Below are 8333 nucleotides of genomic sequence, written 5' to 3'. Positions count from 1 at the left end.
TTCAGCCTGCTAGAGACCGCAGGAAAGAGAGAGAGAGAGCAGATTTTTGAAAGCTTGCCATGTTTTGTTACTTCAGCAAATGGTGCTTGATGATGAATCAGAAAAGATACGTACCCCATGTAAACTCAATCTGTACAGACTTGTCCGTGTATGACTCCACCTTAATTATTGTGTATAATGTTTAGAGAAGACGCAACCAAGAGAAATGATTTGAAATGAGGAACCTAAATGCTTCTGGAGAACTCAAACATTAACAGTGCTTGTACCCTTGGATGCACTGTTCTCAGTCGAGCTCAGATCAGTTTCATGTGATTTCTTTTCTTCATCCATTAAGCATCAGGGAAAAAAACGAATAGACAAATTTCCTTGTACTTCAAAATGTTGGATGTTAGATGAAGAACGACGATAACAAATCGTCAAGCTCTCTCAGGGCTTTCTGTAAATACATGGCATGATAATTTACATACACAACTAAAATGACACTGTAAACTCATTTCCAACCTCACTCACTCACTTATTTTCTACCGCTTATCCGAACTACCTCGGGTCACGGGGAGCCTGTGCCTATCTCAGGCGTCATCGGGCATCAAGGCAGGATACACCCTGGACGGAGTACCAACCCACTGGCACACACACACTCTCATTCATTCACGCAATCACACACTACGGACAATTTTCCAGAGATGCCAATCAACCTACCATGCATGTCTTTGGCCCGAGGGAGGAAACCGGAGTACCCGGAGGAAACCCCCGAGGCACGGGGAGAACATGCAAACTCCACACACACAAGGCGGAGGCGGGAATCGAGCCCCCAACCCTGGAGGTGTGAGGTGAACGTGCTAACCACTAAGCCACCGTGCCCCCCTCATTTCCAACCTGATTTCAAAAATAGTCTAGTTTGAAAAGGTTTGTTCATGTTTTTAGTCTTCAAACACATTGTTAAAAAATGGATTCAGTCTGAGGCAAATGTTTGTAGTCATTTTAATAGTCTTCATTACAAATAATCAGAATGCAGCATAGAGTCTCAGAGTCATGATGAGTATGTTACATATAAATGAAGCTTCAACTGACTTTTTATTAGTCTGCCCTGAAGTTAGACTTCAGTAGGATTTAGGGTTTAATAAAGTCGATCACTTGTATCGTTAAGTTCATGCCAAACTGTTCCTCTGTTCTCGATTATCACGGACAAGCCTGCTGTATTTAATCTCTTTAATGACCTGGGGAGACAGTAGTATCTGGAGGGCATGTGTATGTGTGAGGATGTGTGTGTCTGTCTGAAGTGTGTATGCACAGCCACTCTGGCACCAGGCTTACATAACCCCAGGGCTTGATGTCCTACGCTTGTTTTCCATGGACTTTACGGTTACTCTGAACAGGAGAGGTCACATTTGACACTGCAAGACTTCATGCAGCCATCGCAGGGCCTGTTGGTCGCCGTCTGTCCTGGACACAATAAGGGCTTTTTATGACACTCAAGGGTGTGTATTATCCTCACACGTCTCCGGGTTTCACCACAGCATGGGGTTAAAGAGCATGTCATCATCGCAGCCACAGATGAACTTTTCTCAGGCTAGAACTGGAGTGAATTGGGTTTCTTTTTTATTTAGAAAGGCAGGTCTCATAAAAAGTCAACAGACATGGACAAAGTGTACAAATCGGTCCTTTTGTCTGAAACTGATGAGGTTTTTTTAACGTAAGAATAGTCGTAAATAAGCAGAACCTTGTATATGTACTACGAGGAAAATGCACATTTTTGAAATCAAAGATTAAAGTGATACTACACTCAAAAATGAAATTTACACATATTAATTTTCAATAAAATACACAAAACTATTTTTTATTGGATCAGCCAGGCAAGTTTACATTAAGATTCTCTTAACTAACATTATTTACTACATTAAACCACACCCTCGAATCTGATTGGTCAGAAGACGTTGATAGATTTTCTATCACAGTCTGCCTGATGGAATGGAAATTGACTTGTAGGACATTTTCAATCAGTATAAGTAAATGAATTATTTTGTGTCTGCAAGTTTGATCTAAAATGAGTCAGGAACAGTATGTTTTCCCTCAGTTGGGATAATCTTACACAGAATTTACCATACACAGAATAAATGCTTATGAACAAGCACTTGGAGCATCTCAGAGAGCAGAAATGGGTTTGATATCACGATTTACTTTAAACTTTAAAGCTAGAAACTTTTGTGTGAAAAAAAAAATTTTTTTGGATTTTTTTTTGGAACTTTTCTATAAATATATTGTTCCTGAAAAAAAACAAAAATATTACAATTTTGTAAAGTTCAGAGTGTCTACTTTGATTGTCGCCTCTGGAAAAATAATCAAAGGATCTCATGCACTGTATTTTATAAAGTAACAGAAAATTCACATGAATTTTTAAGACCTTTATAAAGAAATACTTGAATATTAATTTTTTGAATAAAAAAAAAATCCAGTTTTCTTTCCAGTTCCTCTCAGCCTCCTCCAGGTCACGGGTTTTAAAAGCTGGGAGTCTCTTATTTTTAAAATTTTAGTCGAAAATCACAACCCACCATTATCACAGTTTTATCAGAGGTTATCATATTTATTATTGAGATCTCACAGTTGTTTTTATGCTCATCCAGTCACTTGAATTACATGGGATTCATCCAAACATATCATATAAATAAGGTGAGCTTGGAGCTAATGTGCTATATCCTGTGGAATAAAAAGCACCTCGTCTTTAATGATAGGCAGAATATCATTATGAAGAGACAGATTACTGTTTGAAACATACAGTATATGTGTGCTGAAGTGGGGTGTGGAATTTCTGCCTTCTCCAGAGAATAAAGTTTCTTTTCCTGTGGGAAAGGTATGCAACAGAGGAAATGAGGTATAAAAGGATTAACCAGAATCCTTAACATAACCTAAATATAAATGCATATAAATGGGTGGAATTTCCTCAGTCTGTATGTGATGTGTGGGATTTAAATAATAATAAGACGAAAGAGTTTAGCTGAGAATTTTAACATCACATTGATGGTATTATTAGGACTAGGCAATACTCCACTGATCGCACCAGTTCATCCATCCATCCATCTATCTATCCATCCATCCATCCATCTATCCAACCATCCATCCATCTATCAGTCCATCTATCCATCCATCCATCCATCCATCCATCCATCCATCCAACCATTCTCGACCGCTGATCTTACACAATGTCACAGGGAGCCTGGAGTCTATCCCAGGGGATTCGGGGCACAAGGCAGGGGACACTTTGGACATGGTACCAACCCATAGCAGGGCACAATCACACACAAACACACACACAAACTATGGACAATTCAGAGATGCCAGTCAGCCTATAACACATCCTTGGACTGGGGGTAGAAACCAGAGAACCCAGAGGAAACTGATGAAGGAGAGAGACCTGGGAGGGTATGCAAACTCCAAGCACACAGGATGAAAGTGGGAATCAAAAACCCAACAACAACTGTAATCGGACTCAAATAAATTTTCACAGCAAAATCTCTGATCAAAAAAGGTGGATTGTTTAAACAGATTTAACTGTACGAAATAGGTTAAGCTAGGCTAGTTTTTCAGCTACCTCCAGCTACACCCGAAATGGCTAACTCTAGTGTTAATGACAAAGAATTTGCTAACAGAGAATAACGACTAGTAACTTAACATGAAGTAAAGCAGTCATTACAGTCAGGAGTGTTCTTTTGACACCACTTTATGATGGCGATCCAAATGTAAAAATTATCTTTCTCTTTCTTTTAGGTTATTGAAAACAATAGCAGAACAAATTGAAGGAATCTTGTTAGCGCAGTCATTTCACCATCCAGTTCTCCAAATGAGAGCCATTCTACAGTGTGACATCACCTGAAATGCTTGGATTAAATAGTTTGTTAAAATACGGATAGAGATGCACAATTGGACTTGTATATACTATTTATATTTTTATATACTATTTAGTACAGTAGTAGACAATTTGATACTAGGTTTCCTTGTTATTTTTAGCCTCTGCTAGTAATGAACCTCAACTTTGTGTGTCATACTGGAGTCACCAGCTCTCTGTTAAGTGTAGATAAAGCTCTGGTCTTTCACAACCCTGAGACAATGTTTCAGACAAACCCAGACCTCTGACCTTTCAACACATGAGTTCTGGTAAGACGGTATTTATGGTGCTATGGATTCTTTGCAAAGATAACACATTGCAGTTTCCTGTTTCTGCTGTGAATTCTCCAAAAGTGTTTTGTTTTTATACCAACAAAGCAAAAGTTGATCAATTGACGAATTGACATAACTAACACGTTCTGCATTTGTTTTTCCTGAATTTGGTTAGATCCATGGTATAAGTGTCCTCCCAGGCGTTTTATCATATCGGATATTCAGAAAACCCTCAAACGGGACAAACGCTGCATCATTCTGCACTGAGCAAAGCTATCTCCTGAGCATTTTAAAGGACGTTTGGTAAAGCTGAAAACACACAATGTCCTTGTCAGAGATGTCCAGACATGAGTGGGGGTCAAATAGAATAGAATAGAATAGAATAGAATAGAATAGAATAGAATAGAATAGAATCCATTATTTTGTCATATATACATTACAGCACAGTGAAATTCATTCTTTGCATATCCCAACTTTGGAGGTTGGGGTCAGAGCACAGGGTCAGCCATGATACAGGGCCCCATGAAGCAGTGAGGGTTAAGGGCCTTGCTCAAGGGCCCAACAGTGGCAGCTTGGCAGAGCTGGGGCTTACGTCTTTCTTTTCATCTCACTTTTTTTAATCAGTTAATGAGAGAATAATGCAGCTTGTCTTATTTTTTTATCTGCTTTTCACTTGTTTGAATACAAAAAAAAAAAAAAAATCATTATAACCATAATACTGGACAAACAAAACTCATCCGGTGCCAGAGTATGAAAATAATGGCACACTTCCTACCCTTTCTAGCGAACTTCCTGTTTGGTCTCCCAGAAGTACAGCATTTACAGCAAACAAGTTTTAATTTCCTTTCTTTTTGTATGGTGTGATAACAGTGATTCATTGGGATATTGTTAAAATCTTGGAATCAGTTCTGAATCCATGCTTCCTGAAGGAAAAATGACATAATGAATACTTTTGGTAATATGTGTATTAAAAAGTCACTGATTTCAAAGACACAAAGGTTACAACTTTTCTCTCTCTCTTTCTCTCTCTCTCTCTCTCTCTCTCTCTCTCTCTCTCTCTCTCTCAATAAACACACATACAACAGCATGACCTAACAGATGGAGATTGTTAATGTCGTCTTTGACTTACAGCTGTGTCAGCATAGTGTGAATAAAGAGGAGGATTAAAAGCAAAGAACTATGGGAGAAAGATAAGAGGCAGAGGAGGAAGACATGGAGAGGGTGATGAGAGTAAAGGAGGAGGTGGAGGAAGAGAAGGAGGGAGATAACGAGAGAGAGAGAGAGAGAGAGAGGAAATGTAAGGATTTGAGACAGAATGTGTTTGTGTAGCTCGGTCTCTTCCTGTAGGAGCTACTCCCTTGGGCCTTTTCAAAAAGTGTGCATGCGGCGTAAGTGTGTGCGCATTCGGGCGTGCATGTGTGTGACTGATGTTGCCGGGAAGAACCTCCTCGGGTTCTTCTGAAAACGTGAAGCAGGAAATGCTCAGAGGCAGGAGGATGCTGAGAAACGGCACTGTTTTTGTGTTTTCATAGCTCAGTGAGCTCAGACACAGCTTAAAGGAAGACGGCAGGCTAATCAACGACGCTAGGTTTGCTGCACAGAAGCTACATATGATGTAGCTAATAAGTAATGGTAAGACAAGTGCCTCAAGTTCTTTTGTTCAGAATCTTAGCATAAAGTGACCTACTATATAAAATGTAATAAAAATAGTCAAGAAGATGTCACAGAGCTACATACAATTATATATACATACCAATCAACCATAAAATTAAAATCGCCTGCCTAATATTGTGTCCCCATTGTGCCACCATAACAGCTCTGCCTCTTCTCTGAACATCCCTGAAGTTCTGCTGTGGTATCTGACACCCAGACATTAGCAGCAGATCCTTTAATTCATGAAAGTTGAGAGGTGGAGCCTTCATAGATCGGACTTGTTCATCCGACACATCCCACAGATACCTGATCAGACTGAGACCTGTGGAATTCAGAAGCCAGGTCAACACCATGAACTCTTTGTAATGCTCCTCAAACTGTTCCTGTACTATTTTTGTAGTGTTCTGCCACGAAGGTGTTAATGTGGTCTGTAACACTGTTTAGGTAGATGCTATGTGTGTCAAAGTACAGTAACATCTAGATGAACTTCAGTGTCCAAGGGTTTTCATTGCCAAGAGCTTTACACTGCCTCTTTTGACTTGCCTTCTTTACATAGTGCATCCTGATAAAATCTCTTCTTCTAAATCTTTTGAATGACCATTTTATTTAAATAATCATGTACACGTTTGGGGGGGGCGCGGTGGCTTAGTGGTTAGCACGTTCGCCTCACACCTCCTGGGTCGGGGTTCGATTCCCGCCTCCGCCTTGTGTGTGGAGTTTGCATGTTCTCCCCGTGCCTCGGGGGTTTCCTCCGGGTACTCCGGTTTCCTCCCCCGGTCTAAAGACATGCATGGTAGGTTGATTGGCATCTCTGGAAAATTGTCCCTAGTGTGTGAGTGAATGAGTGTGTGTGTGTGTGTGTGTGTGTGTGTGTGTGTGCCCTGCGATGAGTTGGCACTCCGTCCAGGGTGTATCCTGCCTTGATGCCCGATGAGGCACAGGCTCCCCGTGACCCCGTGAGGTAGTTCAGATAAGCGGTAGAAGATGAAAGAATGAATGTATTAATTTATTTAAATTCTGTTGACTTTCATTTTTCTTGTGTCCTTTGCTGCCTTCAGGTCACTCTGAAATATGTTTAATCTCAGTGAGACTTTATTTATGGAAGGAGTCTCCAGTGTCAGTAGTCAGTAGTTTCAGTTATCAGGACCCAGAATGTTTCTAGGGAACATGACATGCTGCTTGTATCAAGATGACTTGGACATTGTTTTTTTCTGTCTTGTGTGATGAGTTTTGTGTTCTCACGTTTTTTTCCCCTGCTGTCTTTCCTCATCCCGTTCCAACCTCTGCACTATTGTTCCTCATGTTGTGTTATTTCCCCTCCTTATTTATACCTGTGTGTTTTTTGCTGAGTCTTTGTTGTTGTGCGTTGTTTGTTACCCGGTGTTCTCCGTTTTATATTTTAGGTTTTCTTTTTTTGTATTGTTTTGTATTTTAGTTGCTCAGTTTTTCTCCTGGTGTCTGGTGGTTTTGTCAATCCATGAATTTGAGTCTGGATTTTGTTTCCTCTGGGGCAACTTAGTTCGATAACAGGAACTAATCTGTTTCTCTAAATATACTAATATAACCACTAACGGTTAGAAAAGTATAGACTTTGATTCAATAAATTAGAAATGCTATTATAATGTGATATAATCTGAAAACAATCCACTTTTTTGGTGGTAACTTTGCTTCACATTGTTGATTATTTTCCTGTAACAGCATGTCTGCAAGTGGTTTCTTTCATTACTGTTTACACTACAACCACATTCGAAGTGTAATAAACTGATGCGTGCACAGATACACAATATCACACAGAGATTTGTCTCACGGCTCTCTTCTTTGCCCTTACGACAGCTGACGTCAATTAACTCCAAGATGTGCCACGTTTTCTTCCCTTTTCACGACAGCAGCTGCACAAAACAAACGTAGATCTGTCCTTGCTCCTTCTCTGCCACTCGTGAGCAACAGCCAAGCCCGAGCATAATGAGTAGAGAGGAGCGAATGTGTGTGTGTTTGTGTGTGTGTGTGGTGTGGTGTGCGTGTAAGAGAACGAGAGTGAGAAAGTGAGTGAAGAGAAGAGCGACCAGGAGCCGTCACTGCAATGTCACTGCAACACCACAGCTGTTGTAACTCTGGACCATGAGGAGCTCAGCAGAAACTTCAGCTGTATTAATGCAGTAATGCACTTGCTTTAATGTCTGTTTGTCTTTTAACTTTGACCTGAACCGAAAACCAGAAAGTGTGAGGAAGGAATCGTCACAAAACTCAAAACCGAACATGTGACACAAGAGCACAAGGCTGAGGGTGATCTAAAAGAATAAAATCAATAAATAATTATATTGTAATGATATTATAATTCATCATTTCAATTAAACCTTTATATGTGTACTGATAAATGTTTTTATTGTGCTGATGGTGTCAATAAAAATAAAACTCAACAGATAGATAGATAGATAGATAGATAGATAGATAGATACACAATAAGTAAATAAATAAATAAATAAATACAGGGAAATGTGAAGTAATTCTTTTAAATGGCATATTAAATC

Source organism: Tachysurus vachellii, chromosome 25, assembly GCF_030014155.1.
Source record: "Tachysurus vachellii isolate PV-2020 chromosome 25, HZAU_Pvac_v1, whole genome shotgun sequence".
Lineage (NCBI taxonomy): Eukaryota > Metazoa > Chordata > Actinopteri > Siluriformes > Bagridae > Tachysurus > Tachysurus vachellii.
This window is presented reverse-complemented; position numbering follows the sequence as displayed.